Below are 22182 nucleotides of genomic sequence, written 5' to 3'. Positions count from 1 at the left end.
CGTAATGTAGAGCTCGCTGGCAACTCGGCCGAGCTAAATTCTTGATTTGTAAAGGGGTCTTAAGGACTGCAACCCTTTCCAGTAGCGTGTATGTCGGGTGAGCAACACAGCCAGGATCCATTTATTTATTTGTTCAGCTGTTTACAAACAGCCAGGGCTGCCCAACTAGCCGTAGGCTATTATCAATGGCTAGCCCTGTAAATGTTCGCACAGCCGGGATCGAACCAGAGGCAGGACCGCTAACCACTGGACTACGCCCACTATCCGCTTTATACGAAAGGATGCAAAATCAAGAAGCGATCTGAAAGTTTATCAAATGATGAATAAAGAATTTTTTACAGTTTGCTTAAGAAATGATTAAAGATGAAAGTCTCTTTTGTCGTCTTTTGCTCCCTGATCAATCACACAAAGCTCATTCACTGATTACTTTTGCTTAGAAGATTCAAGAGGTAGCAGTTCATCCAATGATGAAGGAATGTTTTTTTTTTTTTTGTATTATGATCAGAGAGGAAATGGAATAGGAAAATTTATCTTTGGTCTTCTGTTCATGGATTAATCGATTACACAATGTTCATAAGTGACGTAAAACTACCTGAGCAAATAGGAACTTCAAGAAGTAAAAGACTATCAAACAATAAATAAAGCCTGGTCGGCCGACTCCTTTGGCCGGCTTAGCAGCTCAAGAAGTATATTTTTTTGTATAATAAACAGAGAGAACATGAAATATGAACATTTTTCTTACGTCGAAATAATCGATCACACAATGTTCATAATTCACTAGAAGCTCAAGCAGTACCACACTATCAAACAATGAATGGAGACTTTTTGCATGGTCGACTGACTCCTTTAGTCGGATTGGATTAGCCTAGGCCTTACAAGCCACCCCGGGGATCATGGGCGTATGATGTTGAAGGGGGTCGATTCGCGATTTTTAACCGGGAATAACCCCGGAAAGGAAAATATGCCGGGAAAGGAATTTATGCCGGAAAGCTTAAACTTGCCCACATCAGGCCTGTGAGCTTTCGGCGTTAACAGAGGCAATAATGATCATTAGGGGTGTCTGTGTGGCGCAACGGCTAGAGCGTTGGAATCAGAATCAGTAGGTCCTGAGTTCGATACTCGCCATACCCCTGTCCCCATGACGGTGGAGTGACGCCCACCGAGCCTCATGGCTAATCTGTCTAAAGGTGCCAAAAACACCTACGGATTTGGTGTTGCCAGTGTGTCAACATCTGCACACTTGCCACTAAAACCCGTGAATTTTTTAATAATGATTAAGAATGTCTTTTCAAAGGTCAATTAATTAATACGCGAGTAGTAATTCACAGCATCGCTGGGGGCAAAATACAAGCTTCCAAGCATATACTAGTATTCCTTTCCAGGCATATATTCATTTCCCGGCGTATTTTCTTTTCCGGCGTATTCCCGGGTAAAAATCGCGAGTCGACTTTTATCCGGGACATGCGAAAAAAGGGCAAGAGTAAAACAAGAAACTTTAGTTGGGTCTGACTTTAAAAAAGGCAAAAAAAAAAAACTTCTTTCTTTCTTTATTCAACCTTACAGAAATTAATTCTTAGCAGAAGCACCTCTGAATGCCGTTGATCTTACAATGTGACTCAAAGTAAATTCTTACAACAACTAGACAACGCATGACATACACAGTACAGAGACAAATAAAACACTTAGGCACCAGTCATTGATTTGTTGTACAGTCTGATTGTGTAGTGTAGGAATGAGTTGCGCAGTCTGGAGGTCCTTGCTTTTGGGACCGAGATACTATATGAGCTTCGAAGTGACCTCCCAGTGACCTCTGACCTGACCGGAGGGACCATGTCATGTAGCGGGTGATCGACGTAAACTAAATATCCCCGTTTTATGTTTATTTTGACGCTAGTCCATAATGTACGCTTGGTTCAGCCGCCTGATTTTTTGTTATTCGCAAAATGTGAGAGGAAGAGGCACATTAGAAGGTTATATACTAATTATCCCCCAATGCGTTAGAAAATCCTGGCTACGAGGGAGGGGGGCTTAAAACGTGGCCGAAGACTAATTAAAAAAACGTGCGTTTGATGCTTGTTCATCATGTACATTGTATTGTTACATCAACTTTGTATGATAAAAATGTTATTCTTCACGAAGGTACATGTAAGGTGCAGGGACACTAACAGGTAGTTATATACTAATCATCCACACTGTGTCAGAAAACTTCAGTTGATCCTGGCTACGAGGGAGGGGGCATAAACATGTGGCAGAAGACTAATTAAAACACGTGCGTTTGATGCTGGTTTATCATGTACACTGTATTGTTACATCCACCTAATTTGTATGATAAAAATGTTACACCACGCGAAGGTACATGTGAGAGGAAGAGACACAACAGGTGGTGATAAACTAATCATCCTCAATGCGTCAGAAAATTAAGCTGATCCTGGCTACGAGGAAGGGGGGCTTAAGCATGTGGTGGGAGACTAATTAAAACACGTGTGCTTGATGCTACTGTATACTGTATACTTTACATTTACTCTCCAAGCAGAGCTTGGTGAGAAAAATCGTGACCTTTTCCTTATATGCCGTCTTTTTACGACCAGCCTTCCCACCATCTTGTTACATCAAGCTAAACCTTTTAATGAAAAAAATGTTATTCCAAGCGAAAAAAATAGGTCCCTGAAAGAGAAAGGTGGTTAAATACTTATTATCAACAATGCGTCCAGAAACCATGTCTACGAGGGAGGGGGGCTAAACACGTGGCCAGAGGCAGAGACTAGTTAGTATACCTGCTTTTTGACGCTAATCTATCATGCCTTGTTACAGCAACCTAATTTTCATGATTAAAAAAAAATGTTATTCCACAGTTGGTTATATACTAATCATCAACAATTCGTCAGAAAAATACAGTTTGCGTTTGATGATATTTTATTATGTCTTGTTACATCAACCTAATTTTTATAATAAAAAGTTACTAGTATACCACGCGAAAGTACACGTGAGAGGCAAAGACACGACAGGTGGTCATATACTAATCATCCCCAATGCGTACGCACGTCAAGAAACTTACGTTTACCCTGACAACGAGGGAGGGGGGCATTAATACATGTGCGGGGACTAATAGATGACGTGCGTTTGATGCTACTTTATCATGTATTGTTACATCAGCCTAATTTCTATAATTAAAAAAAAATTATTCCACGCGAAAGAAAATTAAGGTACATGTAAGGTGAAGAGACACAACAGGTGATTATATGCTAATCATCAAAAATGCATAAGAAAACTTTGGTTTGCGTTTGATGATACTTTATTATGTCTTGTTACAAGAACCTAATTTTCATTCTAGAAAATGTATTCCACGCGAAAGTACACGTGAGAGGCAAGGACACGACAGGTGGTTATACATTAATCATCCCCAATGCGTACGCACGGAAAGAAACTTAAGTTTACCCTGACAACGAGGGAGGGGGGCATTAATACATGTCCGGGGACTAATAAATAGCGTTTGTTTGATGCTACTTTATTATGTACAAGAACCTATTTTTTGTAATATAATTTTAAAAAAAGTTATTCCACGCGAAAGAAAAATTAGGTACATGTAATGTGAAGGGACACAACAGGTGATTTTATACTAATCATCAACAATTCGTCAGAAAACTTTAGTATGCATTTGATGCTGCTTTATTACGTCTTGTTACAAGAACCTAATTTTTGTAATTCAAACAAAATGTTATTCCACGCGAAAGAAAAATAAGGTACATGTAAGGTGAAGAGACACAACAGGTGATTATATACTATTCATCAAAAATGCATCAGAAAACTTTAGTTTGCGTTTGATGATACTTTATTATGTCTAGTTTACAAGAATCTAATTTTTATTTGTTAAAAATTCATTCCACGCGAAAGTACACGCGAGAGGCAAGGACGCTAACAGGTGGTTATACATTAATCATCAACAATGTGCCAAGAAACTTAAGTTGATCCTGACTACGAGGGAAGGGGGCATAGCACTTAACTGTAGACTAATTAAAATACGTGTATTTGATGCTTTTTTAACATGTCTTGTTAGATCAACCTTATCTTTGTTATAAAAAAGTTACTAGTATTCCACGCGAAAGTACACGTGACGTGAGAGGCAAGGACACTACAGGTGGTTATATAGTAATCATCCCCAATGCGTACGCACGTCAAGAAACTTAAGTTTACCCTGACAACGAGGGAGGGGGGCATTAATACATGTCCGGGGACTAATAGATGACGTGTGTTTGATGCTACTTTATCATGTCTTGTTACATAAGCCTAATTTTTAAGATTAAAAAAATGTTATTCCACTCAAAAACAAAATACATGTAACTATTCTAAGGTGAAGGAACGCAGCATGTGGTTATAGACTAATCATCAACACTGCGTCAAGAAACCCTGACCACGCGGAGGGGGGCCTAAACACGTGGTCGTAGACTAAAACACACGTGCGTTTGACGCTGGTTTATCATGTATTCGGACAGGGTCGCAACGTGTGGCTATATGACCGCAATGCGTCAGGGGAAAAAGTTCTATTTTTTCTATGGTAACAAATTTGTATCCCGCTGTGTTTGTAAGATGCACGTCAATTGGATTTCCATGAATGACAAAATTAGACTTTGATCCCACCTGTGCACGTGTTAAAGTTCTTATGGGTTGCGTAATGCCATTGGGGGGGGGGGGGGTCTTTACGGGAAAGGTGTAGTTTTTTAACAGTTCTTTCTTTTGCGTTGACCCGCAGCTGTGTTATGAAACCGGACAAATGACCTCTTCGGTCGCAGACTTTAACATAACGCCAAACAAATGTCAATACGGAACTAACACAGATTTTAATGCACAAATGCCATCGTGAGTGGCCTTTAGCTGGAATCGTGACCCAAGCCGCATGTAAAGGTCTTCGATCCATTATGTGAAACAAAAAGGCTACAGCTGTCACTCCTCTGGCCTTAATTGGCCCAAAAGTGTCAGAAAATATTTAAATCGAGTCATAAAGCATTGAGGCAGAGCCGTTCTGAGAAATCGTCGGTTTAAGCCACGCAAAGCCTCCGCCGTACTTTCAGGGTTTTCATTTAGGCCACAGCAAGTAAATTTTATGGATGACATCCTCTGCAGACTGCAAAAATAATGAGATAGCGCAAAAAAAATAAGATGGGTAAAAAAAACAAGATGGCAAATTTTCAAAATAGACGTTGTAACAAGACTTGACGTGACAAAATATGGCATCGCAGTCAACCAGGCATTCATTCCTGTACTTAAGAAGTGCACCAGTGTAGCTAAAGTGACACTAGTATGGTAGACTGGTATCATTAACCATGTTGGCAACTACACTCATAGCTTCCATAGTTGTGCCACTTTTACAACTATCTATCAAGTTGCACCTCTGCAACTACAGTCAATGCTACAGAGTCTCTAGTGTCAATTCTACATTCAATGATTAGGTTAAAACACAACCTTTACCCATTTTCGTCCATCCGGCCTTCCCTGAAGAAGAAAAAATTCTTGTTTTTTTTCTGAAATCAGGCAAAAATTAATGAGCGCGCGGATGTCATCCATAAAATTTACTTGCTGTGGCCTTAGGGTATGAGAAAAGAATTTTGGGTCGACGGTCACGCGCGCAAGAAAGAAAACTTTAGTGGTCTGCGAGTGATCATAGAGTACATGAATTAGGTTGCTTGAGGTGTGGCGTAATTGGGCGTTCGGAGAGGGGTTATACTCACTCAGCTTACTACCAGATGCCCCCATGCCGAACCAACTACAGGCAGTATGCCTTTTTCCCCAGAACTGTGAAGGACTGGACTGGACTCCCAGCACAGGTAGCCCTCAGTGCCACTCTGGCCAATTTCAAATTACATATATAGCTCCCTCCCCACCCGTTCCTCCCTCCACATTACAATACCCCATTACCTCCACGGTTCGCAGTAGACTTCAATATATAGGCAGCATAATCTTCAATTAGCTGAAGGCGGCTGCCTTAACCGAAAGAAGAAGAAAGGTCCCGAGTTCGAATCCTGTCATGTCACTGATCTTATGCTCTGAAAAATGCACTTAACACGACTTTCCTTACTTGGCTCATGTGAAAATGAGTACCTAGCTTTGGCTAGTAGCAGGCCTTAGGGGCATGTTCGGGCATGACTGTTTGCCTACTCATCTGTCGAAAAGACATGAGAATCCATAGACACGGGTTGCTTTAAGCCCCTGTCACATGTTCAGGACCTTCTCACACCTTTTCTCACGAGCACTTCCTAGTCGAGGTCATCAGAGGTGTGTTGGGATCAGCCTGGCTATTCTATTCTAGCTCCATCTTGCCTCCCTGATCGCATTTTAAGCAGAATACCAAAGCATCTTAAAAATGGTACATACTACTTTCTCTTTTAAGAGGAAAAGTATGGAAGCCTAGCGTTAACACATTACTACCGGTGGACTAGCCCCCTGCTGAAGTGCTTGCACCAATGTGTGCCCAAGGGGTTATTAGAAGCGTAGATGGGTCTGATGCATCTTCTGATCTAGAAGGGTGACCCTCTTGTTCTGATGTACGGGCACTCTATTCTAGCTCTTAGTTTGTTCCTCTGATTGCGTCCAAGCAAAATCGGACTTTCCCCTGATTTTTTTACAGCTGACTGCAGCAGACAACTTTTAATCAGCAGCCTCGCCGACCAACTCCTTTTACCCCTGTCACATGTGGTGAAAATCGATCGGGCGATGACTCTGCGACAATCGGCCGAGCCTCGCTTATAATAATAATAACTTTATTGTAAAACAGTTATTGTAAAACAATTGTACAAGGTACAAAGTGCGGCTTGTATGTGACAGAGACAGTTTTCAGGTGAAACATACACGCAACCCTCTGTCGATATTAAATATGGCCGACCTTCCATATCGATACGGCCGTGCCGAAGGTCGTGGATAATGTGACAGGTTTTTACCACAGATGGTCTCGCTCGTGAAACGTGAAGAGTCCACTGGTGGAACCTCTATGCTAGACTAGATCAATGATACTTTAAATTTACGTTGTGACCTGTACTTAGCTCGGTTGGGCAAAAACGTACAATGAATAAAGGCATATGTCTTCATTAATTCATTATATTTTAGAAAACTAGAGTTCGGCGGCCTCATATCTCCATGAAATATTTAGAGCTTTTGTAAATTTTATGCAAATGACTTGCACATTAGAAGGCCGGGATACCATGGCCGGCTATGTCTGACCTAGTTGCCGCAACTTGAAGCTTATTTTAGACATCTTCAGCCCTTAAAGTTACCCATCAAGGAAACCACTTTCTTACGAAAGGAACTTCAAAGTGCCCCTTGAAAATTCTCAGTCAACTGTCTTTATTCATGCAGGCGGCTTTTCATGCCTGAATAAACAACGATTGATGTTGCTATAGATTTATGCTTGAGGCTTCTTATTAAAATTTCATCAAGAAAAACACAAAAGGAGTTTTCAGGAAAGGCACTGGGATGTGCTTTTTTCTAGATAGTTTAAAGGGCTTGATGACAGAAGTCGGTGTTACGAAAGGAACTTCAAAGTGCCCTTTGAAAATTCCCTTTAGTGTCAAGGCTGTTGCTCACGATTTTCGTTTGAACTTTGCTAAACATGATTTTCGGCACCTTGAAGCTTTTCATTTCTCATTTCAGATACGTGCCTTGTAATTAAAATTTCATCAAGAAAAACACAAAAAGAGTTTTCAGGAAAGGTACTGGGATGTGCTTTCTCCTAGATAGTTTAATGCATCATGTGGTCCTTTAAAGTTATGATCCTTTAAAAAATTGGTCCTTTTTTAAAAAATTGGACCAAATTGGTCCTTTAAAGTTATGATCAAGGACTTGATGACAGAAGTCGGTGCTTATAAAATCTTCATTCATGGGGTTGATAGTTTATTGCAAATTCTTGTCTGAGGGCTAGCTTCTAGTAACATGAAAAGGGACAAATAAAAAAGAATAGTGTCGAGCAGTAACCACTTTGTTATGAAAGGAACTTCTTCAAAGTGCCACTTGAAAATTCCCATTGGTCTCAAGGCTGTTGCTCACGATTTTCGTTTGAACTTTGCTAACCATGATTTTCGGCACCTTGAAGCTTTTCATTTCTCATTTCAGATACGTGTCTTGTTCGTGTGAACTTTCTTTATTCATGCAGACCGCTTTTCATGCCTGAATAAGCAACGATTGATGTTGCTATAGATGTATGCTTGAGGCTTTTAACTAAAATTTCATCAAGAAAAACACAAAATGAGTTTTCAGGAAAGGTACTGGGATGCGCTTTCTCCTAGATAGTTTAATGCATCATGTGGTCCTTTGAAGTTATGCTTAAGGTCTTGATGACAGAAGTCGGTGCTTATAAAATCTTCATTCAAGGGGTTTATTGCAAATAATTCAACATTAATAATTGCTCACGATTTTCGTTTGAACATTGCTAACCGTGATTTTCGGTACCTTGAAGCGTATTCTGTTCAAATACAGCTGTTTTCTGGTCACTTGGTTCAAGGGCGTCTTCAGAATTTCTCATCAGTTCTCGACCCAGTACGTGCGTCATCTGCACATAGGTTGTACCACACTACGTTGGACTGAACAGTATAAGCTGCATATCCAGACAATCTTTTACCCACTCGCGTTAGGAAGGACCCGTACTATTTTCTATAAGTGCGGTGGGTTATTTTACGTGCTCGATGTGACTCTCCTCAAACACGGGTCCTACATTCAACGTCTGACAAATATTCAATATACTTCTATCATGTCCCGACTCCATATCTGTTCACCTAGGCCATTACATTTATATACATAATGCTATGCAAAAGAGAAGTAGTGTTCTAACAATGTGAAATACACCATATTTTTTGTTATACTAGATTAGTATACGGTTGTATACAGTTGTGGATAGTTTGTAGTTAATGATACATGTTACTTGCCAGACATTGTACCTGTTGCAATCGTTGCGCAATAAACTTGAATTGACTATTCTTTCCTTACGACACTGCTTTAAGGTACATTTCGAAGCTAGGACGTTTTTTGATGTACAATGTACATTAATATGAAACAAGTAAAAAAAGCTGACCTTCTACCATGTAATCATCGCGGTATGACTATGACATAAAGGATAGCCACTAAGACTGGAGACAGAAAAAGCTGATTTGATTTTGCTGCGGAAGAAACCGCCAAATTATAAGGCAATGAGGTTATTCACTTGGCAACAAAGAGAGCTATAGTGACGATCTGAGAATTTGGATTGGAAACGTTCTTGATGTACATGGATATAAAGGACGCAACCAACCACTGGCATTTCTTCATGTAATTATCAACGTATTACCGTTAGATAAATGATAGAAACTGTTGTCTGGAGGCGGACTATGTGTTTGGCGAAAAAGGCTGAGTTGATATTTGTTGCAGAAGAACCGCCAAATCGTCAGTTAATGAGGTTATTCACTCAAAAAGGGCTTCTGTGGCAATCTCTGCTGCCAGGATTCAAATGAAAGGCAGCACAGTGGCATTGTCTCGGTGGAAGAAGGAACTTCCAAATTATATCAGGAAATGCGGCGATTCACTTAGCAAGAAAACGGGCTAGCGCTGATGTGATAGTCTCTGTTGCCGGGATTCAAATGAAAGGCAGCACAGTGGCACACACGGTTGCAGAAGGAAGTACCAAATTATCAGGAAATGCGGCGATTCACTTTGCAAGAAAACGGGCTAGCGCTGATGTGATAATCTCCGTTGCCAGGATCAGATTGAAGACGACACCGGCATTGTCGCAACTACAGGTGGATTCTCAGACAAAAATATGTCTCGGAAATAAGAATGACGTCCATCCCTGTAGCGATTATTGAACCGCAAAATGGAATTGACGAAACAGAAAGCAACATCAAAACAGTGTTGCAAAAATGTTATATCACAGAATGAACAAAAATAATGAATGAAGACCTTACTTGCGTTTTAGAAGATTGTTATGGTGAAGCTTTCTAAAAGATTATCACAAATCTCAACCAATGAAAAATGTTAATTGTTGCTTATCAGATACAACTTGGATATTGAGTGCTACATCAAATTCTACTATGACACTTGCTAATTAACATTGCATATCAATACGAAACATATATTTTGCTGACACAACAGCATTAATCTTTGGAATCTCCCACAGATCTTGGTGTGTGGGGTGATAATCTCCAAGCAAATCCTACGGTAGCATAAGATAGTATCAAAAGCTAGTTGAGGAGTGATCATGAAGCCGGCCTAGGAGTGTGTATGCGACCGGTGCCCGTTTGACTCCTTTGGCCGGCTATACTCCTTGGTCAGCTTTGATACTATCTTATGGCACCGTAGGGCCTGCTTGGAGACTATTGGGTGGGGCTCTCCAGTCAGAGGTTCGGCTCTGGCTGTTTTTTTTTTAAATCTTGTTTTAGGCGCTTTTAGCGGACGTTCTATTTTGTACTATTTTATCAATGTTTCGCGGCCTAACCATGAATTGCCATTAGAATTAGCCATTAACTGCATGAGAGAGATCAAGAAACTAGGAGAAAATGATAAGATAGAAAGCCCGATAAAAACGCATAAAAAGGTAAAAAAAAAACAGCCGGAGCCAAACCTCTGCTTTGAGAGTATAGGGTGCAGCTCATCTTTTCTTTAGTAGCCCTTGGGCCACACAGGGCCCTACAATAGGGGATAGTCTGCGATGGGATGTACGTGGCAAGATGATTGTGCTTATTTTCTTAAAAAGCCATTTCCCAGAACAAATTAGTGTGAAGCAAATACAGGAGGTTCATTATCTTTTCTTTTTTCGCTACTTGCCTAATACAAGCCTAAAAGATGGTAGATTGATGATTAAGTTCGACGCTTTCCTTTAAAACAAATTTTCTTCTACTTAGATTAGGCCGTTTCCAGCACAAATTAGCGTGAAACAAATACAGGATGTTCATTATCTTCCTTCTTTGCTACAATAAAGGCTGTCTGTGAAAGAAGCTGGTAGGTAGCAAGATAATTGTGATAATGATAAAGTTTGAAGTCTTCACTTAAACAAATTGTGCTTAGCTTAAGCCATTTCCCAACACCAATAAGCATGTAACAAACATAGGAGGTTAATTATCTTCCTTCTTCGCTACAGTAACGGCTAGAAGAAGCTAGTAGGTAGCAAGATAATTGTGATAATGATAAAGTTTGAAGTCTTCACTTAAACAAATTGTGCTTAGCTTAAGCCATTTCCCAACACCAATAAGCATGTAACAAACATAGGAGGTTAATTATCTTCCTTCTTCGCTACAGTAACGGCTAGAAGAAGCTAGTAGGTAGCAAGATAATAGTGATAATGATAAAGATTGAAGTCTTCACTTAAACAAATTGTGCTTAGCTTAAGCCATTTCCCAGCACTAATAAGCGTGAAACAAATGCAGGATGTTCTTTATCTTCCTTCTTTACTACATACGTGTGTTTGTTAACAGCAATTAAGTTTAACCAGCTATTCTTAGATCTTTGGTCAACGTTGCATTGAAATCGCGCCTGTTGCATTGGATTTCCTGACAGACCGTCTTGTTGGCAACCTATTGCAAATTATATATTTCTTATAAATCGAAGTACTTTCTTAAATACGCCAATCAGGTTTATAATGACATGTATGACTATTATAAAATTAATGACACCTATATTTGTCCTTTTAAATAACCTTCTTGTGTGCAATAAAATGCTTCATTCAGCGGAAATATTGTTGTTATTATGACTGTTGTTTCCTTTACTTCTTGTGTGCTTTGAATAAGACGACTTAGCCACATAAGTTTCTCGCAAATGTGACTTTTCCATTGGCAACATTTGACGTAGTGCGCATGCGCGAACTAAATCAAATTCTAAATCAAATGCTAGATTCCAGGGATTTCAAACGGACGTGTACAGTAAAGGCTGTCTGTGAAAGAAGCTAGTAGGTAGCAAGATAATTGTGATAATGATAAAGTTTGAAGCCTTCTTTTAAAACAAATTAATTGTACTTAACGTAAGCCATTTCCCCAGCACTAATGAGCGTGAAACTAATACAGGAGGTTAATTATCTTCCTTCTTCGCCACAGTAAAGGCTAGAAGAAGCTAGTAGGTAGCAAGATAATAGTGATAATGATAAAGTTTGAAGCCTTCTTTTAAAACAAATTACTTGTACTTAACGTAAGCCATTTCCCGGCACTACTTAGCGTGAAACTAATACATGAGGTTAATTATCTTCTTTCTTACAAGTAGTAAAGTCTAGCCTGTGGCAGATAAGGTTTGATAAAGTTTGCAGTCTCCACTTACACATAACCTGTGCTTAACTTAAGCCATTATCCATTACAAAAGGACGTGAAACAAATACTGGAGGCTAATTATCCTCTCTCTCTTTTCGCAGAAACGTGTCTGCTCGCTGACGTCAGTGTACCGCCGGCGCCGGACGATAACACAGTTGATAACTTTGCCGGACTTTTATGATTAACCTGGGCGCCTCGCTAATGCTACCGCTGCAAGCCAGGCTGCGGATAATCATTAAAACTAGGGCAGTAAATGTCGTTCTTTTTACAGTCCTAGTAGAAAAATGGGTCAGTTGGTACTAGGTATTTTCTCTGTTTTATTCCAGATTTTGACCGACATGAAGAAAATAAGGTCGGCAGGTAAAAATTCGCTCTCTTTTGGTCCAGATTTTGCGAGTTGTCTTAGATAATCGTTAAAACTAGGGCAGTAAATGCCATTGTTTCTTTTTACAATCCTTGTAAGTAGACGTTTGTATGTGATGGAAAATTAATTTCCCTGAATCTTTATCTTTGAACAAAAATCATATATTGTACGGTTATTTTGACCAGTATTCTATGCATGCTTGATCTAAATTATTGTGTCCTTAAAGCAAAATATTGTATATTCAAGAATGCTGACAGCCTTAAAAAAACCTTAGTTTTGTTACTTTATTAGAGACATATCAGTTGTATACTTTATGTTGCTTTGCTTTGCTTTAGATAGACAATTCATATCCAATTCATATGTGCATAGGGCTTGCCACAAACATTGTAACGTAAGTTTGTTCTGAATAAAAAATGTCTCTCTTTTATTCCAGATTTTGACCGAAGTAATCTTACAAGTACTGTTTGTAAACTCAAATGCATCAGGACATTGCTATTTCAAACAACACATCTTATAGAATCTGATATACCTTGTGCAAGCACAATTTCATACTGCAACAGAAATTAAGTGAAAACAATGAAGGGAACATAATGAACAACTTCATATTGCAACTCAAATGAAGTGAACACAAACGCACCTGCTTGTTTTCCACATCTGCATAATGAACATAGGACGATTTGTCATAAATGTCAGATCGAAATGCTACATCACTTGAAGACATGAATAACTAGGATCAGCGGATTTGTTCTAGGATTTTAGTCAATCAGGTAACCTAGTTTCCCCTACTTATATCTACCACAAAGGTTAGATGGACGGATGACCTGAAGCGGGGATTTAGATGGATTACCAAGTGTCTGTTTAATCTAGGTAGGTAGATGTGAGATTAACAAAGGCTAGAAGATTCATTAGTCACGTATGAACACGGTTAATAGAATTTTTGCCGGTGCGTAGCACGTACATGTACCTCCAAATTTTCGATGGCTTTTAGTACATTTGAAATTTATAAGGCACGTGTGTTTACCTGTTAAAATAAGTCACTGCTATTTTCTATTAACTAGAAGATGTACAGTCAAACCTGTATTAGGGGCCACCTCTACAGAGGGGCCACCTGTCCATAGTGGCCACTTTTTGTCAGTCCCTTGGGTATTTTATCTACAAGTCTATACAGAGGCCACCTGTCTATAGTGGCCAAATTTGTACGGTCCCTTGAGTGGCCGCTATAGACAGGTTTGACTGTATGTATTTAGGAATTGCTTTCGTCACTTCGGATGGAGACATGAAGCTCGCTGCCCCGTGTTTAGGAGAGTTGCAGGCAGAACCCAACAGATGTATCTAGAAGATTATGGTGCATGCTTGGCTAAAGCGTACCGCGTTTTATGTTCTACTGACGAAAAAGCGCCAGGCTTCGACCAGAAAGAAAGAGGAAAGGTCCTCATGTCCTTCATCAGTATAGCAAGGCAATTATAGAAAACACTGATGATATAAAGTGTACGTTTAAATGGGTAACAATGTCTGATGTCATGGTAGATATAGAATACACGTAAATACCTAATGTCATCTAAGGGACCAAAGGGACCATTGAGAAATTTATCTTCATGTCATGTAAAAATGAAGAAAAAAGCTTAAGACATTTTGTATTTCATTTCATTTACTACGAAACCTTTTAGCCCAACTGGGGTTATCTTCTAATTATAAGGTTCACAACATTTCGACATACATTTAAAAATACAGAGTGCAACGATTGTATTGAATTGCAAACATGTGTCAGTTTCTCTAGAGAGTATGCAGACTAATAGAATTGTAGAAAAAAACACAACCTCTCTTGTACCGAAAACGACCAACTAGAGGGGGAAAAAACCTGCTTTGCATTTCATAATGGCAATGAAAATTTATATTCCTGCGAAGTTAACATTACGTCAACAAAAACAGTAACTCACAGTCAATCGATCAGTCAAACAAATAGACGAGCAATTAAATAACAAAAATACGAATAATTAAATAAACAACCAGGTAATCAACAAACCAGACAGCCAGACGTCTTCTCTAGACGTTGTGCGAAGAAATAGCAAAATCCCTTACTTTACGCACCTGCTTGATGAAATGGACAGTTCATCTTCGATGACTAGCTTCAATTAGTACCAATATATTATCATTTCATTATTACTGTGTATGTTAGCAATTACTTCCATATCCCTTGTTTAGGTGCCCCTTTCAACTTGCTTTAAAGAGTGAGTTTGTATGTTATGTTTGGTGTTAATTTTATTTGTTTATTATGTGACGAGTATTAAGCTTTCAACCTAAGCACTTTGAGATCACGCCATCAATCATCGAACAACATTTCTATTGTTCAGTTGACAGCCAACGAAACTATTGAACAAAGATAAGAAATAATAAATCAATCAATCATAAACGCAATTTACAATCCCAAAAACAAACAAACATTTGATCAACCAACCAAATCTGTTAAGAACAGCATAATTCAATCCAACGGCAGTGAAAGAACTATGCAATGCAATTTATTTCTGATTCAGTGGCTTTTATACCTGCCTCATTAATATGTGATGTGGGTAATTAACGCAAGTGGGAGGTATCCAAAACGTAACTGAGCTATAGACACCCTTTACTCATAAATGATTGTAATGAAGCAATTAATCAAGGCACTTAATTGCATGATAGTTGTACACGATGCAATACATAACAAAGTAATCATGAAGTTTATTCTGAACAACTATGACTATAAAAAATCTATGACTCCTTGAATATGATGGGAATGGTGAGTCGATGTAGTGTATATACATTTCATTCATTCATTTTTTCATATACATACGCGATTTTTAAAAAAGTGTTTTGTCGACGCAGTGTGTGTTAAGAGCTTCTGTCTGTTATAAAACAGCATGTCATTTGTAACGCACTATATATACATATGTAATTTAATTTGGAATGGCAGGTCGACGCAGTGTGTGTTAAGCGCTTCTGTCTGTTATAAAACAGTATATCTTTTGTAACTCACCATATATACATATGCAATTTAATTTGAGTGGCAGGTCGACGCACTGTGTGTTAAGAGCTTCTGTCTGTTATAAAACACATGTTTTTGTAACTCACTATATATACATATGCAATTTAATTTGAATGGCAAGTCGACGCACTGTGTGGTTATATATATATCGCTTCTGTCTGTTATAAAACAGCATGTCATTTGTAACTCACTATATATACATAAGCAATTTAATTTTAATGGCAGGTCGATTCACTGTGTGTTAAGTGCTTCTGTCTGTTATAAAACAGCATGTCATTTGTAACTCACTATATATACATATGTAATTTAATTTGAACGGCAGGTCGACACACTGTGTGTTAAGAGCTTCTGTCTGTTATAAAACAGCATGTAATTTGTAACTCACTATATATACATATGCAATTTAATTTGAGTGGCAGGTCGACGCACTGTGTGTTAAGCGCTTCTGTCTGTTATAAAACAGTATATCTTTTGTAACTCACTATATATACATATGCAATTTAATGTCTGATTGACGCACTGTGTGTTAAGCGCTTCTGTCTGTTATAAAACAGCATCTCATTTGTAACTCACTATATATACATATGCAATTTAATTTGAATGGCAGGTCGACGCACTGTGTGTTACGCGATGCTGTCTGTTATAAAACAGCATGTCATTTGTAACTCACTATATATACATATGCAATTTAATTTGAATGGCAGGTCGACACACTGTGTGTTAAACGCTTCTGTCTCTTATAAAACAACATGTCATTTGTAACTCACTATATATACATATGCAATTTAATTTGAATGGCAGGTCGACGCACTGTGTGTTACGCGATGCTGTCTGTTATAAAACAGCATGTCATTTGTAACTCACTATATATACATATGCAATTTAATTTGAATGGCAGGTCGACGCACTGTGTGTTAAGCGATCCTGTCTGTTATAAAACAGCATATCTTTTGTAACTCACTATATATACATATGCAATTTAATTTGAGTGGCAGGTCGACGCACTGTGTGTTAAGCGCTTCTGTCTGTTGTAAACATCATGTCATTTGTAACTCACTATATATACATATGTAATTTAATTTGACACTGTGTATTAAGTGCTTCTGTCTGTTACAAAACGTTCTGTCTTTTGTATTTGCATTGACGTGTATATGTCCGTAACTATGGAGTCGACACATGATACGATTGGATTGAAAATGTCTGCGTTTTTCTATGTTGTGGGTGTACTAGAATCAAAATGTGATAACATTCAATTGTATCTAATCTTTGTCTGTCCGCAGTATAGGCCGGCCAATATTTCTAGAAAGTCATACTCTTCTTTAACACTATCTGCAAATGACAAAGATAATTATACCATGATAAGGTATATACTCAAAGTGTAGGATATGCAATGTATCAATTAGATGGGCTCCTAATAGCTGTAATTATAATACAAGAAAGTGAATAATTATAATTATAACTATACGTGTTTGGGGAAAACCACACCCCACGCACGTTAAAGAACCCACCACATGCTTCCCAAAAGAGTAGGGACATGCCCCGGTGTGCGATGGTGCAAATCCTCCCGTTTAGAGTTGGTGATTCACTACAAATCACCCGGACGGAGGCCTGGCGTACCTTTATTATACCGTATCAGCCACACAGTGATTCATATCATTCACCCGGACAGGAGACCTGGCGCATCCCCGTCTTGTATTCAGCAAGGAGAAAGGGTATGCCACCCCGTAAAGGTATCACTCCAATGTATGACTCTACTATCACTACTTTTTTTATTGGTATGCATATAAGACAATACACAGTGTTAAATGCACTCTAGCAAAGCTAATATTAACATTACCACTTGAAAATAAAATAAATAAAGGACAAAACAATGTGAGATCAAATAAAATAGTAGTACAGAAGTGGGGTGACGGATCCAAAAAATATATACATACAATATTTTAAAGAAAAATGTTCAATCAATTTGAAAACGTTTGGTCTGGAGTATGCATGTCTGTGTAAGATGCATAATATGGGTATTTGTTTCTGTTGGTCAAGTGGTTGAACCCCTGAGTAAAAGTTGGGTTAAGGCTGGGTCAGACGAGGTTTTCAAATCAAGGGTTGACCCTAAAAGGTCTTGAAGATTGCAGAGAAGGGATTTTCTAAGTTGGTTGTAGTTAGGGCAGTACAATAAATAGTGGACAAGCTTTCACATCGTACAAGTACTACCACTACTTCTACGAGCGCATGACAACCGACCCGCGAGAGTGCATTTTCCGAGCGCCCGTCTCTCACGGCGTGCAGAGCACAACCGAGCGAACCGAGTACCCTAGGCCTGGGAGCCAGCCGAGATCGGGCAGCTAGGACAGTTTAGTCGGCGGCCCAAGTCAGTCAGGCCCGCCGATCTCCTATTAACGCCCAGGGGAGTTTAAGCCCGATATAGTCCACCTGTCCTATTCCCCCCAAAAAGGTAAAGGGAAGCGATAACTCCTTCAGGCTGAAACTCCCCGGAGCGCTAATGTGAGATCGGTGGTCTGACTGCCTTGGCTCCCCGAACAAAACTCGTTAGCTACCCGGTCCTGCCTGACTCCCAGGGTACGAATGGAGGAGCGGGTAGATTCTTACGTCACGATGATCATGACATCGATAGAGGGGTCAGCCTGCGGACATGAGGTCACCAGGTCAAGGATTTGACCAGGAATTTCTGGCTAGACATTTTGTGTCCTTCAGAAAGACACTTGGCGATTTGACGACGGAAACGACCGAAATGAACGGACTCGAATCGTGTAGCAGCTCTGACTATCATGTACTTTGTACCATGTATGTTAAATTTGTGTATATTAACTTACGTCATAAGACTCATTAGGACTTTAAATGATGTAAACTGTATATACTTTGCCCGACCCTTTGCCTCTTCCCTCAAGGCCTCAATGAAGAGCATCCTGCAGGCCGATTTGAGCTTTCATGAATAAATAAAGGTTCAAACAAACAAAAGACTTTCTTTACTCCGTCAAGGCGTACACATGGGTACCTGGCTTTAGTTGAGCGGTAATAGACTGTGGAATGAGAGGGTTGGGCTTCGACTTTCAATACCGTGCCCTAGACAAAGTGGATAACAACCTAAGTACTACCCCTCCAGCCTTAAAGTAGGATATGGCACTACCATCACCTTACCCATAATTGAAGTATCATTGCCCATTAGTCGAAAAGACAACTAAAACAAGGCATATGGTCCAATACTGTGCTCTAGACACAGTTGATAAAAACACCATGTCCCTACGGCTTCGCAAATGCCATAGGACTAGCTTTACATTTATCTACTCTTGTGGTACATCGAGAGTAAATTAAAAAAAAATGCTTTATCTTGCTCTGTAAGACTAGATCATCACGCATCAGAGTTAAATTGTAACTTTCAACTCAAGAAATTGGACTTACCAAGTTTTGGACAGACGACCTCCAGTCAACTCAAAGAATGAGCGAGCGACAGCCTCTGTCCTGCAGATATAAAACGTGACTCTGTGAGAAGTGGATCATACATTGTAGATAGTCTTTGGTGACCTCCTTCTCTGTTAACTCTATTCAGACCGGTTTTTTTGGTCAATCCCCATCGATCCTGGACGGGATGGGGGGGGGGGGGGGGTACTTTTGAGGACTGCCCCTTCTAACTCCTCTAACGCTTTAACGACATATTATACGACCACTTAATTTTTATTAAATGATGAAAACATAATATCTAAAGATTTTACAAAAATTTGACGCTATCATGAACTAATATGGCGGGTTTATGACGTCTTCTTTTTGACTGTATTATCTTGAACCATTAAAGATAGGTACTCTCAGAAAAATTCAAGGCATGCTACCTTAAGAATATAAAATTGCCTAATCCTCGCTCTTCAGATACAATTGGTCAAAACAAGCAACTGTGTGGTTCTTTCATTCCCGTTTCATCAGTGGTGCGACGACGCCATATCATCGGGACAGGACATGTTGTCCGCTGTGGATGTATACACAATTATTTTAAAAGTGATTATTGTTATGTTTTATAATGTTTGGGATTGTGTACTTCTATTGCTTTTCATTTTAATTGTAACATGTGTAAAGCATGCTGCAATTCAGCCGAAAAAATAAAGGCTGCCATTGTATGTTATTGTTTGTCGCTCGATGCGAAGTAAAAACCATTCATTCATTCAAACCCGACGGGCACTTATTCAGTGGACACCTGAGTTTCCCAAACAACTCTTTGATCTTGGCATTGATTTAAAGAGACACACTGCTCCCACGAGGACCCCTATGAGGGACAAATTATACTGGGACAACTTTATCTACACCTGACCGGAGTTGGGGGGGGGGGGGGTCCTTAAATTGGCCCAAAATAGAAATTTGAACTATCATCACTCCCACATCAGGAGTGACGCATTGAGTCATTTGAGAGACATTTTGCACCAAATTTGGCATCTAGCATGAAATACCCCCCACCACCACGACCAAAAAAACACACCCGCATTATATGCAATATGGTACAGCCATACACAGTAATTCAGATGAATGCTTGACTTCGTACCACTGCCAAACAACGTGTGCTAGGACTACAAAAGTTACTATTGATGTTCTCTAAGATTTAGTTGGCAACAACCTAAGAATAATTAAGGATCATTAATGATTTTTCGTGTTGCTATGGGTAGTCCGGATACGCGCGGGCCCACACGTGTTCTTAATTGTGCAGATCAGACTCCAGGCCTGGGCGTACAGCCAGCCGACCCGGCGACACCACGCGATATCCCAGCCAATAACTTACACTATCCTGTCACGGCGATTTTCAGCAGTACAGTCAAACCTGCCCGAGCGACCACCTCTTCTCAGCGACCACCTGGCCATTTCGACCACTTTTTCTCGGTCCCGATTTATTTTCCCATTGACGTAAGCATTAAGCGACCTTTTCTCAACGACCACCTGGCCAACGCGACCGCGACCGTCCCAATTTGGGACCCATAACGACCGCATCATTTTCAAAATTGAGGTTTTCGTCGATTTTTAATGATAACTAGCACGATTTTGTGCAGAAATCGGCCAGTTTTCGTCGGATTTTGGGGTTAAATTTACAGTTTACAGTGTGCCTGTTGTATTTGAGATTAAAGACCTCGCTTCTTTGCGTGCGTGCAGTGTGCTTGCTTTATGCCATTAAGCACAATGGAAACCATTTATACTTTCCATCGGGCATGTTTTGAGTCGATACTCTTCTCAGCGACCACCTGTCCAAATCGACCGCTTTTGTCCGGTCCCCCCGGGTGGTCGTCTTGGGCAGGTTTGACTATTTCACCGCCGGGCGTTCAACGGTGGCTTTGGTCCCATTCCACTAAAATGAGGGTCTGCATGGGGGGTCCCGACAACGATTTACGCTGAAGTCAAAATAACCTCCTACGTATTACGCTAAATCAGGGAAGGCAATTGCGCTAAATTTGGTCGCCTCGCTACGAATTACGTTTGTTTGTTTGTTTGTTTGTTTGTTTGTTTGTAGAAAAATAACATAGAAAAATATGAAAAAAAACGTAGAAAAAAACGTAGAAAAATATGGTTTTCCCTGCGAATTACTTGAAATAAAAATGGTCAGCCTACGCCTTACGTGAAAGAGCATGCAGACCCTCTAAAATGCGATCATTACGTTGTCGACCTCGCTGCAACCTAAGGCCACGGTAACATTGGTCGTGCGACGGTCGTACGATTTTGATGCCATAGGATTTTCCAGCAGGCCATGACAAAACCAACCACCGACATGGATCCAAAACAACATTTTGTGTACCAAGACAGTTGAACTTTGCAGGAGAGGTACATTTTTGTCCTCCAAAATGCCCGAAGTTTAGCGATCGTACGACAATCGCACTACCTATGTAAACCGAGCCCTAAATGGACCGTTCTCGTCAGAAACCATTAAGTCGAGTTCACACGTACGTATACAGTCAAGTCCGCATGAGGTCCGTACGGAATTTTTAGTCTCAATCAAGTTATACAGGAAAACATAGTATGATCTGGAGAATTATAGACAAAAGAGCCAGTATCTTACACTCACCTGTCATGGGCAGTATTTCACAGGCGGGCGTTCAGCTCTGCCTTTGGCCCCATCCCACTAGACGATGCAACCCATATAGACCATTGCCGTAAAAACAGCGTTAACCTCGCCCCGTTCTATTTCGAACACCTCCGCCCAAAACATGTGCGGAGTGGTCGGTGTAACTTTTAATAAAGAGGGTTTCGCCTTTTTCCTTCACCGCTTCTGTCCTACTGTCCCTGTTTTCGACTGAGGTTCGTTATGGTGTTCAACGGATTTGATTTGTACAACCCTTAAAGTAACGGGAATATTATGCAAAACGTTAAAGTATGAATGAAAAGACGACAAAACGCACAAAGCGTTAGAAAGATTTTTTCTATCTATAATGCTTGTGGATCGTTCTGTAAAATCTATGCATACTTGAGTTATCCTGCTAACAGACACGCAGCAACACAAAGACACGAATGCAACCGGACACATACCCTTTTTTAAAGATAACGGAGCAAATGCGTATATATGTGTTAATTTTCAA

General features: G+C 39.8%; 1 protein-coding gene across 1 annotated transcript in view; it reads right to left on the bottom strand.

Annotated features, from left to right (window-relative positions):
* Positions 1-19143, bottom strand: part of LOC118425077 (G-protein coupled receptor 54-like) — a 60905-nt gene extending 41762 nt beyond the window's left edge. Inside the window, exon 1 of the mRNA XM_035833896.1 lies at positions 19043-19143. The gene's annotated coding sequence lies outside the window, so the exon portion shown is untranslated. The remainder of the gene's footprint in view (positions 1-19042) is intronic.
* Positions 19144-22182: the final 3039 nt, after the last annotated feature.

Source organism: Branchiostoma floridae, chromosome 10 (genome assembly GCF_000003815.2).
Source record: "Branchiostoma floridae strain S238N-H82 chromosome 10, Bfl_VNyyK, whole genome shotgun sequence".
NCBI lineage: Eukaryota > Metazoa > Chordata > Leptocardii > Amphioxiformes > Branchiostomatidae > Branchiostoma > Branchiostoma floridae.
The sequence above is the reverse complement of the archived record's forward strand: the minus strand, read 5'-3'. Positions and strand labels throughout refer to the sequence as shown.